A 25,969-nucleotide genomic window follows, 5' to 3' on the forward strand; every position below is an offset into this window, starting at 1 on the left:
CTGGAGCCTGGGGCTGAAGCCAAACCCTGAGCCACAGCACCAAAAAACAAAGCTAGTGTTGGGGTTCGGGTTACAGATCCATGCACTTGGGACAGGAGCGTCCCCTCCCCCACACACACTTGGAACAGTGGGGCTTGAACTTTGGGTTTGCCGCCCCCTCCCCGCCTAGGACATCAAGGCACAGGTAGGCTGAGGCAGGCTGAACTTCAGTCCACACTTCTGTGGTAGGTTAATATTTTTTGTTGACAGAATATCACAGTGTGATGAAGTCTGAGAACCCCTGGTCTGCATTTTATATCAGTTACTTCAATCAAAAATACCAAGGCAACAGCAGGGAGGATAGATGGTGTCTTTTAAGGTGTTGAACTCCCCATAACTTTATGTCTAAAACCAACAAGAAATGATAAGAGTCGAATCTTGTCTTCTTTAATGCCAGTTCTTGGATATAAAATTATTATTTTAGTCACATGGGGTTTTCTCTATGCTTTGGGGGGATATCATGATTAAAGGCCAGCATCCTTTTCAGGGATGGTGTAGACGGAGCTTGGTCCTGCCTTGAGGGCGGAGGGCTGGACTCGATGACCTCTTGAGGTCCCTTCCAGTCCTATTATTCTATGATTCTATGAAAATACTCACAGCTGTTAATTATGAATATTAGTTAAGGAAAAAGGAGAAAACAAGCAAGCTATAAACTTACTTCATTTACAGTCTCTTCAGCATGTCTTTGATGAATGTATGTTCATGTTCAGGAGAGCTTTCCACAGATTTTAAAATTTATAGAATAGGTCCACCCTGATAAGGCAAATTAAGTAAATTAGTAAATAGGCAAATTTTGGTAAATTAAGACTAAAGTTTACTATTCCCTAAGAGTACGTCTACCCTACACTGCACTAATTTTGAAATAGTTATTTCAAAATATCTTATTTCTAAATAATACATCTACAAATAAAATGCATTTTGAAATAGCGTTTTGCTATTTCGAAATAGCGCGTCCACACTAATTGGATGCTGAATCGCATTTAAGGGATGCTGAAAACGTTTCCAGCAGGGCATCACGTCAGGAGTTACTTTGTGTGGCTGCTGCCTGAGGCTATCTAAGGCCTGTGCTAAAAGGGACCCCCCTGGACATCCAGTTCTCAGGGTTCCCTGCTTGCTTGCTTACCTTGCTAAGGGACAGCAAAACATTTTTTTCTCTGTATGCTCTGGTTGCCCTCACTCAGGACACCACAGCACTCTGCATCATGGAGCCGGAGCTGCCCCTGGGCAGTCTGGTGCTTCTTTTGGATGTGTTGCTGCAAGCCTTGAAGCACTTTCTGTAGGCTGCCTTGCAGCATCTGCTGCAGCCCAACCCACCGGCTGTCATCCGGACCCTTCTGGGGTACCTGGAGGAGCAGCTGCAGCTCCTGGATGCCAGTGTGCCCCACTGCATCTGGCATCTGGACACCAGCATTGACTGGTGAGACCACATTATCCTGGAGTGGTGGGGAGACCAACATTGGACCCAGAACTTCAGGATGAAGAAAGACACCTTCACGGAGCTTTGCGAGGGGCTCGCCCTGGCTCAGTAGCGATGGGACATGCACATGAGGCCCACCATTCCCCTCCAGAAGCATGTGGCCATTGGCCTCTGGATCCTCTCCGTGCCGGATAGCTACCGATCCATGGGGAACCAGTTCTGCATGGGGATATCCACCATGGGAGCAGTGCTCATGCAGGTCTGACAGTCTCTGGCCACTGTGCCAGAAGAGGGTGGGTACAAGTAGGGGATGGGCTGCCCTAGAGAAAAGGGGGGAAGGTGGTGCAAGTCCCCTCCACGGGAGAGTTTGTTCTGTCCCACCCACACTAAGGACTGCCCAGGTGGCCAGGATTGTAGTGGGGGGGTTGTTCCTGGGGAGTGGGGGCATGGGGCAGTGGCAGAGAAGGAGCACTCTCAGCCACCCTGGCAGCTCAGTGACTCTTGGTTTTGTATGTCACTCTGAGGGTGGTCAAGGCCATCAATAGAGTGCTGCTCCACAGAGTCATCCGCCTTGCTGATGTCGACATGGTCATCGAGGGGTTTGGTGCCCTGTACTTCCCCAACTGAGGAGGGGGCTATCGACAGAACACACATTCCCATCTGTGCCCCAGAACACCAGGCTTCCCTCTATATCAACCACAAGGGATACTTTTCCATCCTTCTGCAGGCTGTGTCTGACCTCTGGGGCCACTTTGTGGACTTCAATGTGTCTCCATCTTGTCTTCACTCTTTCCAGTGGCTATTAGTTAAAAATGGTTCACAGTCATGATGGAAGGGCACAACAAGTAGGGGTAGGCAGGGATATAGTGTCCCTAGCCTCTGACAGAAGTTAGGAATGGATGTCAGATGATGAACCTCTTGATGATTACCAGTTTTATTTAGTTTTCTGAAGCACCTGGTATTTCCCAATGACAGAAGACATGAGACTAAGCTAAATGGACCTTTGGTCTCTCCCAATATAGCCATTGTTATGTAGAATCACAGAATCATACAACTAAAAGGAAACTCAAGAGGTCATCAAGGCCACTTCCCTGCATACATGGCAGGACCAAACACCATCCCTGACAGGTGTTTGACTAATCTGATCTTAAAAATCTCCAATGACAGAGATTCCACAATCTCTCTAGATAATGTATTCCCGTGTTTAATCACCCTGACTGTTAGGAAATATTCCTTAATGCGCAACCCAAACCTCCCTTGCTGCAATTTAAGACATTGCTTCTTGTCCTATCCTCAGAGGTTAAAGAGAATAATTGATCCACTCCTCCCTGTAACAACCTTTTGGATACCTGAAAGCTGTTATCATGTCTCCTCTAAGTCTTTTCTTTTCCAGACTAAAGAGTCCCAGTCCTTTCAGTCTTCTCTTATAGGTCATGTTTTCCAGACCTTTAATCATTTTTATTTCTCTTCTCTGAACCTTCTCCAATTTGTCCACATCTTTTCTGAAATATAGTGCCCAGAAGTGGGCACAGTATTGCAGATGCCAGTGGAGACCTAAATACCAGAGTAGAGCAGAAGAGACTTCTCTCTTGCTTATAACACTTCTGTTAATACAGCCCAGAAAGATGCTTGCTTCTTTTTTTTTTCTTGCAATGCCATGTTGTTGACTCATACTTAGTGTGCGGTCTACTATGAACCCTGGATCACTTTTTACCCTACTCATTTCCCATTTTCTATGTGTGTGTGACGGGGCGAGGCAGCCCCACACTGAACCTACAGGGCCCCGCCAGGCTGCAGAGGTCCCTCCCGCACAGCCCTACCGAGCATGCCCGGGCTGCAGCAGGGCTATAAAAGCCTGGGCCAGGACTCAGTCTGGGGAGACAGCTGAAGGAGAAGGACCAGAGAAGGGAGCTCTCCCTCAGCGGTTGCCAGGGACTCCAGGAGAGGCCGGAAGGAAGGCGGAGGCGAGTTGGTGCAACCCGGAGACTGCCTGCCGAGGGGATGCCGGCCTGGAGATCGCAGCCAGCTGGACAAGTCCAGGGGAAGGAAGCCCGGGGATCCAGGTAGGAAGTGGCCCAGGGCAGGAGTGGGAGCCGCCTCTCCCGGCCCGAGAACCTTGGCGTGTTTCAGTTGGATGGCCCCGCCGAGGGAGTGACCCGGTACCTGGTCACTCACAGGGCCCTGGGCTGGGACCCGGTGGAGTAGGGTGGGCCCGGGTCCCCCTACCTGGGGTGTGTCCCCGCTACAACAATAAACTGCTTTGTGGACTCGGCCTTGCTTAAAGGGCCAGGTATAAACCGCTTTGTGGACTTGGCCTGACTTAAAGGGCCAGGGATAAACTGCTTTGTGGACCCGGCCTGGCTTAAAGGGCCAGGGATAGACTGTATTACAAGGGTGTTGGGGATCCAGGCGGGAGGGGCCCGCCACAGTGTGCAACTGATTTTTCCTTCCTAAGTGAAGCACTTTGCATTTGCCCTTTCTGCATTTCATCCTATTTTACCTCAGACAATTTCTCCAGTTTGTCCAGATCATTTTGAATAACAATCCTAACTTCAAAACACTTGAAACTCCTCCCAACTTGGTATCATCTGCAAATATGTCTACTATCTCTTCCATAATCTAAATGGATGAACAGAAGTGGACCTGGAACTCCACTTATTATGCCCTTCCAGAATGACTGTGAACCACTTATAGCTAATCTCTGAGAACAGTTATCCACCCACCTTCTAGTAACATCATTTAGATTGTATTTCCTTAGTTAATTAATGAGGAGGTCATGCAAATGCCTTACTAAAGTATAGATGCACCATATCTACCACTTCCCTGTTTGTTAAACTGTCAAAGAAAGCTTTGCAGTTGGTTTGACTGATAAGTTGCTTACAAATCCATTCTGGCTGTTACTAGTCACCTTATTATCTTCTAGATGTTTGCAAATGAATTCCTTAATTATTTGCTCCATTTTCTTTTCTGGTAGAGAAATTAAGCTGACTGGTCTGTAATTCCCTGGGTTGTCCTTCTTTTCCTTTTTATAGATGAGAACAATGTTTGCCCTTTTTCAGTATTCTGGAATCTTTCCTGTCTTCCATGTCTTTTTAAAGATAATTGTCAATGGCTTGGATATCTTCTCAGTCAGCTTCTTGAGTATTCTAGGCTGCATTTCATCAAACCCTCCTGTCTTTAAGATATCTAACTTCTCTAAGTAATTTTAAACTGGTTCTTTCCCTATTCTAGCTTCTGAACCTACCCAATTTTCACTATGTTAGGTACCCAGTTGCTGCCAATCTTTTGGTGAAAACTGAAAGAAAAAAGTCATTAAGCACCTCCACCATTTCCACATTTTCTGTTATTATTTTTCCCTCTTCACCTAGAATGGGTCTACCGTGGTCTGTTGTTTGCTTCTAATATATTTGAAGAACTTTTTCTTGTTACCCTTTGGCTGTGTCTACACTGGCCCTCTTTTCCGTAAAAGGATGCTAATGAGACACTTCGGAATTGCAAATTCCGCGGGAGATTTAAATATCCCCCGCGGCATTTGCATGAACATAGCTGCTGCTTTTTTCCGGCTCGGGGTTTTGCCGGAATAAGGGATCTTCCGGAAAAGGGCTTATTTTCTGCAAGATCCCGTCTAGACTGGCGCTTTTCTCCGGCAAAACCCCGAGCCGGAAAAAAGCGGCAGCCATGTTCATGCAAATGCCGCGGGGGGTATTTAAATCCCCTGCGGCATTTGCAATTCCGACTGGTCTCATTAGCATCCCTTTTCCGGAAAGGGGTGCCAATGTAGACACAGCCTTTGTGTCTCTAGCTAGTTGGATCTCATTTTGTGCCTTGTCCTTTGTTTTGTTTATATTCATCTTTTGTCATTTGACCTATTTTACACTTTTTGTAAGACCCTTTTTTTATTTTTAGATCATCCAGGATCTCCTAGATAAGCCAGAGCATTCTCATGCCATATGTCCATTCTTTCCTATGCAGTGAAATTATTTGCTCTTTTGCCCTTAATACAGTCTCTTTGAAAAACTGCCAACTGTCTTCAATTATTTTTCCTTTTAGACTTGCTTCCCATGGGACCTTACCTACTAACTCCCTGAGTTTGCTAACATCTGTCTTCTTGAAACCCATTGTCTTTATTTTGCTGTTCTCCCTCCTATCGTTCCTTAAAATCATGAACTTTACCATTTCATGATTACTTTCACCCCAGCTGCCTTCCACTTTCAGATTCTCAAACAGTTCCTCCCTATTGTCAAAATAAAATCTAGAACAGCCTTTCCGCTAGCAGATTTCTTCAGCTTTTGAAATAAAAACAATTATCTCCAATGCAGTCCAAGAATTTATTGGATAACCTGTGCCCTGCTGTGTTATTTTCCCAACTGGTGTCTGGTGAGCTAAAGTCCCCCATCATCACCAACTCTTGTGCTTTGGATGATTTTGCTATTTGCTTTAAAAAACCTTATATACCTCTTCTTGGTTAGGTGATCTGTAGTACAGGTTGGACCTACCTGGTCCATCCCTTTGTGGCTTCACTCATCCCGAACAAGGGAGTCTGCAGGATCAGAAAAGATCAATTCTGCCACCAGCTGCTGACCTCTATGCTCTCCAAGGAGGACACCAGACACCAGGCTCTCCTCCTGGCTGCACTCCCAGACCCAGCCATGCTGTTGATCCTGATCCTGACCACTAGCTCTAGCTGCCGACCCTGGTCCTGACCCCAACTCCAGCCACCAGCCTGGCTTCACTCTTAGCTAATGGCCACTCTCCACTGGATGCCTGAATGACCCCTGCTCCCAGCCACCTGGGCTTTCTTGTCTGGCAGTGTCTGTGGTTCCAGACTCTCAATTCTGTCTCCTAGTTCCAAATCAACCTCAGTCCGAGTGTACTCATTTTTAATATAAACCCTCTACCTTTTTTCCTTGCCTGTCGTTCTTGATCAAGCTTTACCCTTCTGTACCAATACTCTAGTTGTGCATATTATCCCACTGAATCTCTGTGATACCAACCATATCATAGTTGTGTTTATTTACTAGCATTTCAAGTAATTTCTGCTTTCCCCTACCCCCATAATTCTCACATTTGTGTACAGGCATCTAAGATACTGATTTGATTCCCTCCTCCCAGTCCTCTTTATTCCTGCTATTACAGCCCATGTTCCCCCAATTTCTGACTCTTCTCCCAGGTCTTCATGATTTTTACTTACCTGTGGGCTTTGATCACTACCCTTGTCAAACCTAGGTTAGACAGTCTGTATCCAAATATGCTCTTCTGCTTTCTTGATAGGTGAACCCCATCTGTGCTTAACAGTCCTTCTTCCTGGAATATCATCCCATGGTGAAAGAAGCCAAAGCCCTCCTGGTGACACCATCTTCACAGCCAGGCATTCACCTCCAGGATGCATCTGTCTCTGCCTGGACCCTTACCCTTGACTGGAAGGATCAAAGAGAACACCACCTATGGTCCACATTCCTTCACCCATGCTTCCAGAGCCCTCTGGTCACTTTTGATCTTCTGAGTGTCATACTTCACAGTATCATTAGTGTCCACATGGATGAGTAGCATGGGGTAGTAGTCAGGCATCCAGCCATCCCCTGTTTGATGATCCTTAGCAATCCCTCCATAACATCTTAAATGTGGGCTCAGGATGTTATGTCAGTGCAACATACAGGTGCCTCCATCCTCCTTAGAAGAGAGCCTCCAATTAGCACTACCCTATGTCTCCTCCTGAGAGTGGGGCTGCAGAATTACCAGTCTGGGGGGTACATACCTTCTCTTCCATCTTAAAGGTTTATTCCTCATCTCTCATTGCCAGGGAAGCATAACACTTCTTCATCACCATGGTGGGTGAGTTGTAGTAGTGGTGGAGCACTACCTTATGCCAGAAGTAACCAGCTGCTAGTGTCCTCCCTGTGAAAGAGCCATCTCCTCTTCCCCCAATGGTGTGACAGCAGTTCTCTGTAGCTGGATAGCTTTCTCAGCCTTAGATAGCTCCACGTAAATACTCTTAAATAATTCCTCATTGGCATAGATGCACCTCTACCTAGCCACCTCCTCCTATAGCTCTCCCATTGCTTCCTGAGAGATTATACCAGCAGATACCTTTTTCATTGGATGGTCCCCAAGCCAGTTTTTTCTGTGAGTGGAAAATGTAAGCCACAGTCTCTGCAAATCCACACCACGATCTGGGTAGAAGCATCCATGTTCAGGTTGTCTGTCTGCATACAATCAACAGGTGAAGGAGACAGGGGCAGTATTAGCACAGGCAATGCTGCCCTTCCCAACCATAGTGGCTATAGTAGGATTCCAACCTACAAACTCCTTCTTAAACTCCCCGGTTTGTGGTCCCCTGTCACGTGGCCTCTGGCTTTAAGGCATTCTCTTGTACTCCACGAGGAGTAACAGTAGTTCGGAATAGGAAGCCTAATCCGAACTACCTACTCTGTGCTGCGTGTAGCCGCGGGCACAGAGTCCAAACTAGCGAGGATTTAAAAATGGCGGCGCCCGGCAAGATGCAAATGAAGCCCGGGAAATTCAAATCCTGGGCTTCATTTGCAACTTCGGTTGCCTATATTAACCTCCCTAGTTCAAACTAGGGTGGTAGTGTAGACATACCCTGAGCTAGTTATGAATGCACTTTCTGATGACTAATCGTATTAAAATGCACTACCTCAGAAATGCCTTTTGTATTTTTGGTTTACTAACAGCTTTGTACCTTATATTTTCTTATAATCCAAAAGGGCATCTGTACACTGCAAATAAGGAAAAATTCACAAAAACTCATATCAGAAACACCTTGTTACAATCAGTGTCTAGAGGAAATGACTACACTTTCTGTGATATAGAAAAGGCTCTAGATTCATGCTGAAAGGGCTTCTAAGTGCCATGTGAAGAGTACTGTTGTGTATACAATATTGATCTTACAAACTGCAGGGCTGTATAAACAATAATTCAGGGTTACTTTTTGTACCAACATGATTCTCTTATACTTGCAACAAATCCATTCTGCCTTCTGCTGATCCTTGCAGTTCTCCTTGGCTTTCTAAATGAAAATCTTTCCCTCAGTGACCAAAATGACCACTTTATATACTGCATGAGTGATGTGTTTAATTTCTCAGTTACTTCAGACACATATTGGGAAACAAATGGTTATAACTGAATAGGTATGAAAACATAAATAAGTGTGTAGGCTTCACTAAGAACATCCAAAATGAAGTAATACTTAGTAAATTAGGAGGCTCTTTGTGACCTTGGAAGTGATTACTAAACCTTATGAGCTAACATATAAGAAATGATGTTAAAACATGTATTTCCAGCTCAACCCAAAAGCAAAAGCTACTTCTCTTACCCTTTCTTCTTGCACTTCTGAACATAAATTTACAGTAATAAACATAGTAAGAACCACAGTTTTGTTGCTCTCTCTCCAAGACAGCAAAAATGGAAAGTCCATTTCTTTATTTCATTTGTATAATTACTGCTGAAAATGTTTAATTATGTTGGCAGTGCTTCAACAACTTTAGCAGTATAGGGTTTCTCTCTAACACATGAAGCATGATTTGGAGTGTCTAGAGTTAATTGGAATGCCAAGAGGATTAAATAACTGCACTCCACCTGTTTCCTTGACTACAGTCATGAAGGGCCAAATTATGCACTTAGGTATACATACACAATTCCCATTGAAACCAGAGTCAAATTATTCCTTCAGGAATATCTATAATCTCACCATGCTTTCAGTTATACTGCTATAATTTCATTGGTTGACTGGATGTAACTGAGGCAAAATTTGGCCCATAATTTTGCCTCTCTTTAAAGATATTGAGCAGAATTCTGCATTTTTTTTATATTCATACAGTCTTTCTGTTTGCAGTGGTGGAATTGAGGGTAGATTTTGAATCTATATATTGCAGATACAGCTGTCATGCTCTCTCACAATGATATCCTTCAGAATCTAAGGTGCAGATTGAAAGTCTAAAATCTGGTGAGAGTGGGGGTGGCCAGAGTCAGGAGGAGAGCCCCAGCCAGTGGTAGTGGGGCCAGAAGCCAGGACCATAGCCCAGACCGGCAGTGGGGAGCACACCCTTGGCCAGGGCTGGTGGCAGTGGGGCCAGCATAGCTGAGAACACAGCCCTGGCCAGGGCTGGTAGCAGCAGGGCTGGCAGCCGTGGGGCTGGCAGTGAGGAGTGCAGCTCCAGCCATGGCTCAGAGCAGTGCCCAGTGGCTGGGGCTGGTGTTCAGAACCAGAGCTGATGGCCAAGAGCTGATGGCTCCTGTGGTCCAGAAAACTCCCTGGTTCGGAACCACTCAGGTCCTCAGGGTTCCGGACCAGGGAGATATAACCTGTATTCTTGTAACAATACTGAGGAACTCAGCAAAGAAACTAGGTGAATTAACAGATCACATACATTTTATTAGTGGATATTATTGTTTATGTCTGTAAATCCCATGTCTGTTGAACTGGAATCTACCACAAGTAACCGAATGATATCTTTTTACTAATAGAAAATGTCAGTCAATTTTCAAAGAACTTACTTTTTTAAGGAAAGAAAAGGGTCAGTGATACACCTGGTTTCAGTGCATGCAAGTACATGTGTAATTTAGTGAAGATGTCCAAATGCATTACCGTGAGAGTGTACCTTGTTTCTTCATTTTCTAAACCTGCACCAGAGGTGCAAACACTAATGCTGTCACAACACAAGATAAGAAACTGGTAGTGCTGTTTGTAAATCTAATCTCCTAATCATACCTGACTAAATAAGAACACTGACTTTAAATTTTTTTCTTTAGCATTGTCATCTGTCAGGTGACAGAATGTTAACTGCACACAGATTAAATATCACTTTCAAGTGCTTGCTTAAGCACATGAAATGTCACTAATATATAAATGTGTGATTGAACAACAAAGATTTTCTTGGGGACCATGGTATCAAAGATTTAAATTATAATCAAGCTTTTTTCCCCTATCTTATGCCTCTTCAGATTTTAAGTGCTTTATATTTTTGCTTCTGTCTAACATTTCCACATTTATGCAGTTGCTTCACCATTGCACTGGAAAAATAAGGTCAAACCATGGCTGTGTCTACACTGGGCCACTTATTCCGGAAAATCAGCCGCTTTTCCGGAATAAGCTGCGAGCTGTCTACACTGGCCCTTGAATTTCTGGAAAAGCAACGACGCTCTACTGTACAAAATCAGCCGCTATTCCGGAAAAGCTACGCTGCTCCCACTCGGGCATAAGTCCTTATTCCTGAACACTGTTCCGGAAAAGGGCCAGTGTAGACAGCCCAGTAGTCTTTTCCGGAAAAAAGCCCCAATCGCGAAAATGACGATCGGGGCTCTTTTCCGGAAAAGCGCGTCTACATTGGCCACAGATGCTTTTCCGGAAAAAGGGCTTTTCCGGAAAAGCAGCCTGCCAATGTAGACGCTCTTTTTCCGGAAATACTTATAACGAAAACTATTCTGTTTTAAGCATTTCCGGAAATTCATGCCAGTGTAGACACAGTCCATATGTTTAGTGATAATGATGCAAAAGTCTGCTTTCTTAGGGCTTCATTCTGTCATTTTGTAGACTTGTCTACGCAAACAAAACCTACATGGATTTTGTTCCATACTTTTCACAATCTCTGTCTGACATTGGCTGTTGTTAGATCCATATTTCTGCCTTCTTCTTAGACTTTAATTTGGGTTTTAATCAATGAAGGTGATGAAGGGGAACAGCCAGCAGCCTGTATGAAGCAGTGAGGGGAGCTATAGCCCCCTTGCCCTCCCTAAAGGGCACCTGAAGGTAGGAGGGTTGGGACTGGAGCAGTCCTGGGAGGGAGAGATGCCCCCAACCAGCCCCTTTCACCTGCTTGGTGAGTCTGTCTTTTTTTTTTTATGGTTTTATGCATCCCCATACGAATTGGAGTGTGGGGAGCTTCAGCCTGCCCACACACATAACAAAATCCCTACCTTGTTTTAAGTTACGATAGATGGAAGCTGTATACCAAATTTGGTGGTCTTAGCTCTTATCATTTAGGAGAAACAAATGGATGGACTCCTGTGTCATGTCAGATACAAGATTTATTTGGGCATAAGCTTTCATAGGTAAAACCCACTTCATCAGATAACTTCCACTCCAATTCATCTGATGAAGTGGGTTTTACCCATGAAAGCTTATGCCCTAATAAGTCTGCCAGCCTCTGAGATGCCACAGGACTCCACTTTGTTTTTTGCAGATACAGACTAACACTGTTACTTCTCTTAGATGTTTAGGAGGAGAACTTTTTATTGTGTCCCTGTACCAGTTGGGGGAGAGCTTCAGCCCCCATCCCACATAACTAAATCCAGACTTTGCTTTAAGTTATGATAAGATGAAGATGCAGACCAAATTTGATAGTTCTAGCTCTTCCCATTTATGAGGAGTTTTTGAACAAACAGATGGACAGACAGACTCGTTCACAGACTGACAAACTTTCTCAAATATATAGTAGATTTAGAAAGTACAGTCTCTCCCTACATTGATTGGGTTTAAATGTGAGCCATGTTCTGTTGTACTGTACTATGATTTAAACATCATCTTACAGCATGTGGCTGGGATGGCATGTAGAATATTGATAGCAAGGCAAAAGTTTTCAACAGCTGAGGATTTTGCAATGGAAATGAGTCAGGATCTGATACACCTTCCAGCAATGTCATAGAAAAAATATGAAAGCCAGTTGTGAATTTTAGTGATCACATATATAAACACTCATCATGGGTGGTCAGTGAAGGGCAAAACACTTCCTGAATTATATCCACATGGTTCATAATAAAGTTGCACATCTGCACAATCTTGTACACAAATTATTTTACATTAGTTCAGTGGTATCTTCTATTTATTTTACAGGAGAAAGATCTATCTGCTTCAAATGGAAAGATAAAAACAGCCATCTAACTGGATAAACCCACCAGTTTTAAGTAAAACCACATTGTTTGTTTGCTTTGTTTGTTTGTTGTAGGTTTTGTGTCATGTACATTTCTGTGATGAATGCACTGCTCTAGTATCCTCTAGCACTCTGGCTTGAGCATGGAAGAATCAGCATAAATTGATGGCAGATTCTCAAAGACAATTGCTCACAAATTTAGATGAGTGATAAGTCCCAGTGGGATGGATTGGAAGCTATCTCCTCCCCATTTCCCCTTGCATTATGTGATTACATCTGATTTTTCTGTCCCTTTTATAACTTTTGTCTCCTTTATTGTATGTCTTTGTTTCTTTTCTGATTGTATTTGGCTCTGATGTGTTTTTTTTTATTGACTCCTCAGCTCTGGTAGCTGCAGGTCCCTACCTCAGAAGGCTGCACATCACTCAAGACAGAGCTGAGTGCTTAGGAGGAAAACATGGACTGGCAGGCTGCTCCCAAGCTCTGCATCCCTGTGCTTGAAAGCTGTTTCTGCATCCAGTTACATCTGTGGCCACCACAGGAGCCCTGGGAGAAGGTTTCTTTCTACCAGTACTGTCATCTTCAAACTCAGCAATAGATTTGCAGGGAGTGGCAAGGTGTAGTTTGAGTTATGTCACTTTTTCCACCTACACAAATCCTGTCCTCTGTCATGCATATTTGCCTGAAATGGTTTTGTGCCTCTAGCTTAAACTTTGCATTAAACGCTGGACTAATGCAAAAGCTCTTTCGAAGTCTAGACCAGTGGTTCTCAACCAGAGGTACAAGTACTGATGAGGCTATGCAGTGGTCTTCCAGAAGGGTACATCAGCTCATTTTGCACTTTTGATATGTCTAATTTACATCCCTCTGCTGACAGAGAGGTGTAGTTTAGATGTAGCCTTAGATATTTGCCTAGTTTTACACCAGTTATAAAGCCCTAGCATAGGCAGTACTAAGTAAAATTTCATACAATAACTTTTATACAGCTTTACATACTCTACGCTGACATGTAAGTATAGTATTTATATTCCATTTGATTTATTTTATAATTATGTAGCAAAATGAGAAAGTAGGCATTTTTTCAGTAATAACATGCTGAGACATCTTTGTATTTTTATGTCTGATTGTGTAAACTGGTAGTATTTAAGTGAAGCATAATGCAAGGCATGCAAGACAAATCAGAGTTCTAAAAGGGGTACAGTCGCCTGGAAAAGTTGACAACCATTGGTCTAGATTTGTATAGAACATCTCTGGAGAGACAAATGAGCGCTTTGATTTGTATCTATGCCTGTGACTCAATGCTTTGTAGAGTGAATGCCACAGAACATTTACCAGGCTCCATCCATTTGATTGAGCAATGCAAAATACTTTTTTCCATTCTCCTATCCATCTCACTTTAGAAAATACCCAACCTGAAACAGAAGTCCTGGCTGGTGGGGAGACTCCCATTGGCCTAACTGATGGCCAGTAAAACACTCCAGATGATATTCAATATATGTCTGTGATATGGTAGGCAATCTTCCTCCCTGAGAGGTGATTGCTAGATCAGTGGATGAATTCTTGCTTTAACCGAGTGCTGTCTACACTGGGGATTAGGTCAGTGTAATGGAGGTGGCTAGCCCACCCTCCGTTTCTCCACCGCTCCCCTTTGTTCGCTGTGGCACCCTCAATTTTCTTGCCAATGGGGAATAGGGAGGTCCGGGCCCACCCTCTCTCCCAGACCCCAGCCCAGGGCCCTAAGGACAGGATCACTGGGTCCTGTCCTGCCAGTGAGGCGCTTGCCCGAAACTCACCAGCACGCAAGCTCCTCACCCTGCCCTGGGCTGCTTCCTATTCCCCACTCCCCGTTCAGACCCTCCGTCTCCAGCTCCCCCGTGACTCCCCTACCAGTCTCGGTCCCAGCCACATGGGTCCGTCTTCTCTCCTCCCTAGTCTGTTTCCTCTACCTCCTCCACTCCCGCGTTCTCCGCCCCCTTCTCCCCTACTCCTGGCCCAGTTAGATTTTAAATGTCGACGCCGGCATTCCGATGTGGTGACGTCGGTCACTGCGCACGTTAGCTCCGCCTCTTCCCCCGTCCCCCAGCTCCCTGCCAGTAGCGGACCTTTCGCTCCGCTCCTCAGCTGGGCGGCAGCTGCAGAGCACGTGCCGCACGTTGCCCTTACCCCTTGGGCCGTCCCGAGGAGTGTTAGGATGACCGCGGGTTCAGTGCGGGGTGGGTCCACGTCCGTGGGGTGGAGGCGGCCCGCCACGTCACAGTCAGTTTAACCTCTGAGTGAAGTAGTTAAACTGATTTAATTTCTAGTGTAAGGCTCAGTGTGTCCATGTCTAAGCAGCCTGACATCTCAGGCAATCCACAGCCCCAATTTAAATGTCCAGGCTTCATGAACAATGCATGGGAAGAGTTAGGCACCTAAGAATGAGAGTCACAGAAGCCAGCACACAGGAGAGGGAGCCACACAAGCTTGCCAAACAGAAAATAGGAGAAGGCAAAGGTTGGGTGTCTACGCCCTGCCTCTCAAAGGGAGTTAGGCACCTATGACTGAGCTTAAAGAAAGCACCTCACTCCACTCAGGATTCTAAGCCATGAGACCTTAACTGAGAACACGTAGGGATGTAAGCCAGGCCATCACTTTCTCACAGAAAACTGGAATGCGGTAATGTTTCCTCTACTTATATCCTAGAGCCAAGTCCAGCAGCACTGCTGGACTCAGAGCAGGGGACTGAATTCAGGTTTCCCACCACCCCTGAGAGTGCCCTAGCCACTAGACTAGAGGGTGGTCTACAATGGAGCCGAGATCGCCATCTCTCTTCTTGAAGCTGTTAAACATTGTCTAAAATTCTTTAAAATATCATGGGGCCAGAATGGGAATGACTCCCAGCCTGATGGCCAGGGCACTCACCTGGGAGCCCTTGGTTCTGGTGTTGATGCCAATTAATATTTATGTATTTCACAAAAAAGCAGAAAAAGAGAGATCTACTCAGAACAGTGGCTAGGGCACTTAAATGGGTAGTAGAAGACTTGGGTTCAAACCCTTGCTTCACAGCAAGCAAAGCATGGATTTGATTATCTACCTTCTTCATTCTGGGAGAGCACACTAACCACTTGTCCATGAAGGGTTGGTAATACATTTGTTCCTTCCTCTGCCTTTTGTTCAGGCTCTGATCCAGTACCTGGCCTTTGAGCCCGCCTCCAGGATTAAGGTCGTGAAACGAGGAGTAACGGTAGTTAGGAATAGGAAGCCTAGTCTGAACTACCTAGTCCATGCCGCGTGTAGCCGTGCGGCGCGGAGTCCGCACTAGCGGACATTTAAAAATGGCGGCACCCGGCGAGATGCAAATGAAGCCCGGGAAATTCAAATCCCGGCCTTCATTTGCAACTCCGGTTGCCTACATTACCACCCTAGTTCAAACAAGGGTGGTAGTGTAGACATACCCTAAGGGAGCTGGTTGAGGTATGTCTAGTTAGAGAAATCTCCATGGCAGCAAAACATAGGAATCTTTCTGCATGCTCACCAGCAGAAATTTAAGTGCATATGGGATTTCACTGACATTTAGGTGCCTAGAGAATTTAGGTGCCCACAGGCTTAGATAGTAGCTGAGCAGTAGTTCTGAGGATCGGAATTTTGGATTTAGATGCTCACCTTGCCATTTTAGGTGCCCCAGTCCCTTTGTGAATCTAGCCCTTAGTCACTATGATGCAGCATCATGACATATTACTGCAACATGAAGCAAACATTATCTCATTGCACTTTAAAGGCAATGCACAATGATAATTTGGAGCTGATTCTATTTTGAGCTGTGTTTGTTCATGACGTGCATATCCAGCTCTCTTAGGCTAACTGCTGCAGTTCTGAAGTGGACAGAAATAATTCTCCTAGCTTAGTTTGACTGCACACAAGGTAAAGATTTTAGTTTTAGTTTTAGTTTTAGTTTTATTGTATTGTATTGTATTTTTGCAAATGAGGTAAAGTTTGTGTAGAAACAAAACTTTTCTGTTGATTAAGCACCATCATCTCCCCCCACAAGAAAGCAATTTAAATATAAAAGAGAGACTGAATTTCCATTTAATTTACTTAGAAAAAGAATGAAATTATAAATCTGTCCCCCAGGTAACAATGTTTATAAACAATAAGAAAAGTGGAAAATATCTTGCATATGATGTTGAAAAATGTATTTTAAATCATCTTTCATACAGAATTATTTATTGTAGAAATTTTAAAAAATCACCTTATGGAACAAGTCCAGCAATTTGAAAGGCAATTAACATCCCTGTGTTGGGGACTATTGATTCCCTGTAAGAACATGATCCAGAATCAATGATGACCTCTTTCTGCTGACTTCCAGTACATGATTCTTAGGTGGCTAAAAGGAATGCATTTATATGACACACAGAATATTGTCTTTTACCAAGTTAATTAAACACAAATAATTTTCAAGACCATGTTAGACAATTAGTGCATAAATAAAACAAGTACCTCTGGATGACATATGCCACTTTTAATTTATACCATATAGGTCCACAATTCCTATCAAATGAAGATCCTGATCTTACTATCCAGGTAAATAGATTTTTCCACTTGTCTGTAGCTTCTTTTACAACAATGAGTCTTCCAAAAGAACACAAATGTCTACTGAAGCAGCCAGTTCCTGAGCCACAATAGAAGTCTTAGCAAGACAGTGAACATGGTAACTCACAGACCACAGTTCAGAAACTCGATTTCTGACAAAAAAGTTTAGATTTTTTTTTTTTTTGTCACCCAGTTAGATTCTTCCCATCCAGGTATGTACTAAGTGGAATTTTGAGGGGTGGCCATGGATCAAAAGGAGCTGTTAAACTTTATGGCAAATACATAGCATTCATAGTTATACATGCCAAAGTGAAGTTTGCAAACCAACAGGATACTGTTCAAATATGTACAGAAAAATGCTGGATATTATAAATTTTAAAAGAGTAGTGTAGCTTTTTAAATATTATTCTTATTTTCATGGTAATGGTTGAATCTATTTCTTCTGTCATCTATTTAGCACCCTTTCACACAAGTTCCGAAGAGAGTTGACATTAGCATGGATTTTGTTAATTCCTTGTTTGTGTCAGCATCTTCAACACTATTGGGACAACTTTAAACTTATCTATGTAGAGACACTCAGGAAAGGTAATCTGAATTAACCGAAGTGTGAATTAACAGTGGATTAGTTAAACTATATTAAATCCCTGAGCAACACTCTCATTAAGAACTAATGTGTCTGTACGTGAATTAAAGCAAACCAAATCAAGGACACTTTAATTCTGAATGAGAGTATTCAGACAGGGATTTAATGCAGTTTAACTAATCCACTCTTAGTTCATACCTTTGGCTAATTTGGGTTAATTTTCCTGTGTGTGTCTGTGTAAGCCCTTTGCTTAATATTTGTTAGATAAATCTTGTTATTCACTAAGGTGAGACAATTGTAATACTTCAGAAATTATCATTTTCTTTATCATTATCTTAATAGTTCTGTTCAGAAGTTTTTATTATTGCAAAAATCACTCTCTGAGGTCTAATTCATACTGTAACAAAAGTTGAAACTTAAAGAACTGCCTATTCAATAAAAAGTAGAGCTGATCAAAATCTGTCACACAGAAAAAGATATAGTGCTCAATCTTCATAAAATTGTGTTGTGTTTTGGCCTTAGTCTGATTTACTGCTAGTATTGATGACAGCAAAGTATCCCTTTTCATACACCAAACCAGTGAATTGAAATACAATAGTTACTCAGGCTTCTCTAGGCCTACAAAATGGAAGAGACAAAATACACTTTCATACGCATTGCAGTTTATACCAAATACAAAAATATTCTCAAATCAAATAACATTTTGGCAACATCTATACCATAATTAGGCAGGTCCTTCTGTCCATGTGCAAGCCCTTGACTTCTTTGTGACTGCAGACCATCAATAATAATCGATTCATAGCTTATAAGGCCAGAAGAGACCATTGTGATCATCTAGTTAGATCTACTGAAAGCCTCAAGCAGGCAACATCCTGACTCCATGTGTAAAAGTGGAAGAACATGCACAGTTCTTTAATGCAGCCACTCCTTCTTCACACCTTTCATTAAGAAAGGAAGTCACCCAGGCAATTGAGATATGAGTTGAATTAAGATACGCAATTGATGTAGCTGAAGTTTCGTATGTTAATTTGACTTTTGCCTTTCAGTGTAGACATGCCCTTTGGCTCATCCCCCTCCCATTTTTGTTTCCTTCTATAATCTTCAAAGAACATTGTTTTTATTCATGGTTTTGTTTGGAGATAATCCATATGATTTTGAGGCCCCATTTTTCCCATTCTGTAACAAGATTTACATGGAATTTGTAGCTTTCAAAGCAATTCTTGTTTGGTTTCTAATGCTTTGATTTATATAATGTGCCTTTTCTATAAACTCTTGTGTTGATGTTTGGAAAAGTAATTTTAAAAGTTTTAAATGCAAACATCTTATTGGGCCCAGTTGCACATGTTTCAACAGCAGTATACTTCCATATATCACCAAGGGCTTTGTCCAGTTTTGTTTCAATGACTCCATTGATGTGGCTTCAGCCATTTCTCTTGTGAGACTGTTTCAGAGTCTGAGATCTCATCTGTTCCTTACAGATAGCCAACCTGTATTTTCATTTGGTCAGAGTAATAAGATTGCTAACTAGTTATATTCCATGTCACTCGTCTCCATCACTGGTGTTTACATCCTTCAAATACTTCTGTCTAGGCATTTATAAAAGTACCTATTACTTTGTATCTTGTAGACATAATGTTGCGCATGCTGACATCTATCACAATCAATATCAACACTGTGGCATGCTGACATCCATGCAAACAAAGCAACTTCAACAAAGCACATCCCTAGTGACAGGCTCCTTGGACTTCAGGAAAAAGTCACTAATTGAATTTTCTTATGAGCTGTGTTGGAGAAGTTCTCATTGTTAGCAGTGCTAAGGGATTTTATATTTTTAGCTTAGTTTTCTTTACTGTTCTCCCTTCCTATAAGATTCAATCAGCTTCTGTTTTACACTGATCAGCATAGTCATTTTAAAAAAAGGCTAGATCCACAGATGGGAGACACAGCATTACAGTAGCTAATGGACTTAGGTGCCAATAGGAAATTCTGAGGATGCATATATGACCTATACCCCATCCCTCAAAGGAATTTAAGCCACTACATCCATGTCAGAGGGAGGTGACTCTGTGCTTGAGATTCACAATCATGAATCCTTTTCTGCAGTTACATGCCTGTGCCCTTTCTCACAAAACCTGAGGCAAGGGTACCATCTCTTTTATAACTTATAGCTGAGTGGCTAGAGTACAATCAGGGCATGGGACACCTGGGTGCAAATCCCCATTCTGGGTGGTATGCAGGGGTATGTCTACACTACAAAGTTAGTTCGAACTAACGGACGTTAGTTCGAACTAACTTTAATAGGCACTACACTAGCGCTCCGCTAGTTCGAATTTAATTCGAACTAGCGGAGCGCTTAGTTCGAACTAGGTAAACCTCATTTTACGAGGATTAAGCCTAGTTCGAACTAGCTAGTTCGAATTAAGGATTGTGTAGCCCCTTACTTCGAACTAGTGGGAGGCTAGCCCTCCCCAGGTTTCCCTGGTGGCCACTCTGGTCAACACCAGGGAAACTCTATGCCCCCCTCCCGGCCCCAGACCCCTTAAAGGGGCACGGGCTGGCTGCGGTGCCCGTGCCAGGTGCAAGCCTGCCAGCACCCAGCCAGCAGACCCTGCACCTGGCACGGATAGAGCCAGCCACCTGATGCCCCCCAGCCCTCCCCCTCTTCCCGGGACCAGGCTGGCGGCTCCCGGGAGCTTGCCCGGGACCGCAAGAGGCGGGCACCCGCCTGGGCAAGTGCGGACATCGTGGACCTTGTCCACGATCTCCGCACTAGCCACAGGAAAGTGGCCGGCTTGGGCAGGAGAGCTGCCAGCCTGGCCACCCAGGAGCAGGTGTGCATGAAAATCAAGGGGGTCCACTGAGACCCCCGAACCTGAGCCCTGAGCTTACAATGGCCATCCTGGGTCAGACCAAAGGTCCATCTAGCCCAGTAGCCTGTCTGCCGACAGCGGCCAACCCTAGGGACCCTGGAGGGGATGGACTGAAGACAGTGACCAAGCCATTTGTCTCGTGCCATCCCTCTCCAGCCTTCCACAAACCTTGGGCAGGGACACCACTCCTACCCCCTGGCTAATACCACTCCATGGACCCAACCTCCATGACTTGATCTCACTTCCCTTTAAACTCTGTTCTAGTTCTAGCCTTCACAGCCTCCTGCAGCAAGGAATTCCACAGGTTGACTCTTTGCTTTGTGAAGAAGAACTTTCTGTTACTAGTTCGAAGCCTGCTACCCATTCCTTTCCTTTGGTGTCCTCTAGTCCTTCTTTATGGGAACTAATGAATAACTTTTCTGTATGCACCCTCTCCACCCAACTCCTGCTTTTAGAGACCTCTATCCTGTCCCCGCTCTATCTCCTCTTTTCTAAGCTGAGAAGTCCCAGTCTCTTTAGCCTCTCTTCATATGGGAGCTGTTCCAAACCCCTGATCATTGTAGTTGCCCTCCCCTCTCCCAGCCTCTCTCTTCCCCTCTCCCACCTCCTTTTCCCAGTCTCCCCCAGTTTTGTTCAATAAAGACAGATTCCATTTTTGAACACAATTGTCCTTTATTTTGTACATCAAGAAAAGGGGCTAGGGAAAGGTTAGTGGAAGGAAGTGAGGGAGGAATGGGGTACGAGCCCCCGATTGGGAGGACTGGGCTGGCTCTGTGGGTTTCTGGGGGTGGAAGCTCTCCTGCAGCCCCCTGATTGCCCCCTCTCCCCAGATGGCAGCCTGCGGCAAGTGCAGCCGGGCTGATGGCCGAGTGCTGTGATGTGCCCAGTGTGGGCACTCCGGGTACTCCAAGCCAGGGCTGCTTTGCAAGCGGGGCACCCCTGAGAACTGTCTGTCCGGGGTGGGGGTCGGGACCCTTTAAGCACAGCCCTCGGCTAGCCTGACACAGCATCTCCATGCTCTAAGTCTTCCTCTGATGCCCTGCCGGCACTGCTTCCGGCCATCCTTAAGCCCTGTTCAGGGTCCACTTAATGTGGACATGCTAGTTCGAATTAGCAAAATGCTAATTCGAACTAGTTTTTAGTTCTAGACGCGTTAGTTCAAATTAGCTTAGTTCGAATTAACTAATTCGAACTAAGTTAGTTCGAACTAACTCTGTAGTGTAGACATACCCCAGGAGAGGTTTGAATCCATGTCTACTACCCAACAGAATTCCCTAAGCATTGAGCTTAGGGATAGTCTGGGGCAGGCCCCTCTCATTCTTTCCTGTTGAAACTATTTCACTTCATACTAGTATTAAAATGTTCACTACAACATGGACACTAGCACCCTACCTCTCAGATGAGCACACTAACTATTGGCCTATAGAGTCATTCTTGCACTCTCTCTAGACCAATGACTGCTGATGGGATTTTAGGTGGGTCAGGCAGCAACTGAGCAGGTGTTTTGAAGTTCTGCATTTTGGATTTAGGCACCTTAAGTGGAAGTTAGATGCTTATATCTTTTTATGAATCTAGCCTTAAGTTTATAGAGAGCCAATATTTAGGATAGGATTTGACATGTATAATTAATTGTTTCCCCTCTATTTTCAAGAGCACATTTCCACAAGAGCAATAGACCAGTCAAAATCATGTGACAATGTTCCAGCTATCAGACAAATTGCTATTGGATCAAGTCAAAAGGCTACACAATTACAAACTGAGCTATCCCTATAGACTCCTAGCCTTCTCTAGATCCTTACTGAGTTCAGTGACGCTCCATTCAGCAGCGTCCATCTATATAGATAAGTCTGCAGTATTGGGCAGACCCTCAATGGTTGTAAACTGAGAATGCTCTCTTGACTTCAATAAAGTTATGCACATTGTCATCAGCAAGAAACTGTCCTGTGGTGTCCAAAGCCTTGATCACACAAAGACATGCTTAAATTTAAATTCTAATGGCCAATGCCAATGAGTTGTTCCTCAATAGAACAACTCACATGCCTAAAGTTAAACACATATTTTTGCAAGATCAGGGCTTTTGTGCATAATTTACGATAAAGCAGAGAATTTTCATTTCTGCAAATTGTTTATTGGCTACAAAGAAAGCCTTTAAAGGATATTTTCTGTCTCTTCAAGTTTTACTGTTCTCTGAGATGTGCCTAATATTTGCCTAGAACAGTTAATATAAATATTGGAAAACTGATGTGCAATTAAATTCCAAGATGTGAACCCCTTGCAGTGTTTTGTGGTGAGCTTCATATTCTAAAAAAGCTGTTCAAAGTGGAAAAAATACATTTAAAGTTGAGGAAATGACTTCTTGGATTAGGCACAAGGATGAAAGAAAATAGTTATAAGAAGGTAAGAAGTTTCATAATAAACTATTAGCATTTTTCACAAGTTTAGCATTTATTAAAAATTAACACATTTTTTCTCTGCAGAAAATAATCAGATTGCCAACATTCTTTACTCAGCTGGAGGCAGTGTTTCAACATTAAGATTATTGATCCATGCTCCTCTCTTAAGACTTTACAACATTATTTCTTGAAATGAACTTGTGTTTCATGCACAAGTTAGGAATCCTCATGAGCACACTTCAGCAGATGAAGAATTTGCTAGCAATACTGGTTGTAGATCTCAATGTCCTACAGAAAGTATGTTAGTTTATTGAAGACTGTTTGAAATATATGCATCTGCAAATAGAACATTTAATAAAAGCCCTTTTTTCATCTACACTAGCGTCTCTCTGAAATTAGTTTTGTGATTTTACTTGAAAGAAACTGTAACAAAAAGAATTGAATATTAGCCACAAAAGAGAATTTTTAATTAATCATTTTAACCTTACCAGCTTGTAGAAACAACTCTCTCGCTATAGACATTTCTGTCCATAGCCAAACATGACCTTTTCTGTTCTAATTATACCTACAAAGCTGGTAGCTAAATTTAACTCTTTAATTTGATGCATTTTTATTAATATGAATATTAAAATATCTCTTAGTTTCAAATATTTTTTCTAAAAAATATTTTAGCCCCTTAAGCCTTTGACTCTCAACTTCAATAACATAACATGTCTCTGATCTGCTCGTTTAAGACAATAATAGGACTTCTGGCGTCTGGGTTTGATATTCCACAGACTGTATTGTTCATCAGCTGGCATAATTTCCATAATTTCCAGAACCCATTGGAAACATAAATAATGATTTGTAAGGAGTTTTGTCATTCTTTGATTTCTGTCACAGTATTTCTGGATTCCAAGTAGAAACATCTCTTCTTACTGGAACCTACTTAGATATGGTAGGGAAATTTGGATCTGTACTGAATACTTTCTAAGTTTAATAATGACAAAGCATGTACACTCCACCATTCTATCGTGTGTTCTGTATTTTACATGCAGAGCTGGTATTCTGCCTATCATTTAGGTTGTTCACCACTTCCAAATTATTGGGCATTATTTTCAATTGCTTATACATTTCCTCTCACAAGCAAATTATTCAAGCAGAATTTTTCCATGATGCAAGTCTTTCTTAGGATGGATTTGTTTTAAGATTTGTAGTTTAAATGGTTCAGCTGTTTCTAAGAACAACATGGGGGAAAATATGTTGCCCATGTTTTGTTTTTTTCTTCTTTCTCTCTTTCTTTCTCTCATTCAAATATTAGTTTGTTGGGAAATTCTGGCTCTTCCATACTTTGGAACAGGGACTTGAAATTTGGCAGGAAATTTGCTTTGAGGATAGGGAAGTGCTTTTTGCTATACCTGTGAAAAATTGGTTGAAATTTGGACAAATTATAAGCCTCTGAAAAATCCCAAATTTCATACGCACAATAGAGGCTTGCTGAAGTTTGGCAGCTAAATTCTCTGAAGATGTAATCTATAGTGGGCATTTTCCAGTGCAGGGATGCATGGACTGAAGTGGACTTTCATTAGAATTGAACCATTAGAATTGCTTGTGGCAACGAGCATCAACACTGAAAGCAAGGAGACTTTTTCCTGTGCTCTCAGTGACTGCTCAGCTGATGTTTAGGGGGTATAGAGGAGGGAGAAGTTGCAGCCTGATTCAAATGCAAGGGGTAATATGAGCAGATGGGGGGGGGAAGAAGCCAGGGGAGGAGGAGGTAAGGAGGAAGTGTGGGCATAGATGGTAGATGGCTAAAGCCCAGAAGGCTTAATCCTTCCTCGTGATCTATCTCTGTCATGTCATTTTCTGAGCCTCTGTGCCACCCGCATAAAGGCCCAGCTCAGCAAGTGAATGGACACATCAGGCAGTGCCAGAGGCAGGAAAGGCACAGGGTGAGGTATCATGGGAGGAGGGCCCTGACTGTGCATCAAGTAATAGAGTTGCAGGCTCCTTCAAACCTATGAGTGGCGAGAGCCAATGAACTGGACCAGGGAGCTGGGCCCTGCCTCATGTGATAAGAGCCACAGCTGTGAGAGAGGCTCAATGTAGAATGTTTTTCCCAGGGGTACGTCTAGACTACAGGCTGCTGTCGACAAAGAGCATCTAGACTACATCTAGTTCTGTCGACAAAGCAAGCTGCTTTGTCAACATGAGATGTAGACACAAAGGCGTTATTCCTCATAGAATGAGGTTTACCGCCGTCGACAAAACTGCCGAGTTCTGTCGATGTTATGTCGACAGAACTCAGCGCTAGTATAGACATAGGTATAGTTTTGTTGACAAAAGTTCACTTTTGTCAACAAAACCCTGTAGTCTAGACACACCACAGCTGGCTACATGTTTGGGGGGGGGGGAAGAGGGATATATGAGTGCACAGAGGGAATGGCAGGAATTAAGGGATTAGATAGCAGAGTGGAAGAGGACACGAAGCTAAGGTTGGGGAACTGGACAGAAGCAGAGGAGAAGAGTAGGCAAGATGGGGACACAGAGGAAGATGGTCTATAAACACCAGAGAACACTCCTGCTCCAGAGTCTGAAATCATGGCCTGGTGTCCTCCATCTCTATATTTTGCTGCTGCCAGCACACAGTTACAAAACCTACCGGTGAAGTGTCTCATTGGCTACCTGTCACTCTTCCACATAGATCAATAGCCAACTAGTGTTACCATTTACTCCTTTAATCTTGTGGTAGACATCTGCACTGTAGATCTAAAGAGCCAAATCCTGCTGATGACCCACATGTCACAGATCAAGTTGCTCTGCCTTGCCAGTCAGCCACCAGATTGCTGTGAAGAACCCGGAGGTTGGATCCCTGGGGTATTTCAGACCTCCCAAAGCCTGAATGGAGGCTAGCCACTGCCTCTCTCTTGGGGTCCTCGGCACAGTCTTGGGACACAGATCTGCTGTCTGGTACCTGCTCCTTTGAACTTAGTCCTCCTGGCCAGCTGCCCAGCACCTCGAGGTTCAGCACTGACCCTTCCAGATTCTTCCACTTCTTAAACACACTCCCAGAACTCCACCCTGGCATGTGACTCTTCTGATTTTCAGTTTGATTTTCTCTGACTACACATGGCTCATCTAGGTTATCCCCGGGTGGGACACCAGACAATTTGTTTAGATGAATGCCCACATGCATGAAGCTCTGCAGCTCTCAGTGGCTGCAGTTTGCTGTT

At 43.6% G+C, this 25,969-nt stretch overlaps 1 long non-coding RNA gene across 1 annotated transcript in view; it reads right to left on the bottom strand.

The window, feature by feature from the left end:
• Positions 1–711: 711 nt before the first annotated feature.
• LOC142827586 (uncharacterized) overlaps positions 712–25,969 on the bottom strand; it is a 51,887-nt gene continuing 26,629 nt past the window's right edge. The window contains exons 2-3 of the long non-coding RNA XR_012902265.1: positions 7,544–7,659; positions 712–792 (exon numbers count right to left, since the gene is read on the bottom strand). This is a non-coding gene — a long non-coding RNA (uncharacterized LOC142827586). The remainder of the gene's footprint in view (positions 793–7,543; positions 7,660–25,969) is intronic.

This window comes from Pelodiscus sinensis, chromosome 3 (genome assembly GCF_049634645.1).
Source record: "Pelodiscus sinensis isolate JC-2024 chromosome 3, ASM4963464v1, whole genome shotgun sequence".
Classification (NCBI taxonomy): Eukaryota; Metazoa; Chordata; order Testudines; family Trionychidae; genus Pelodiscus; species Pelodiscus sinensis.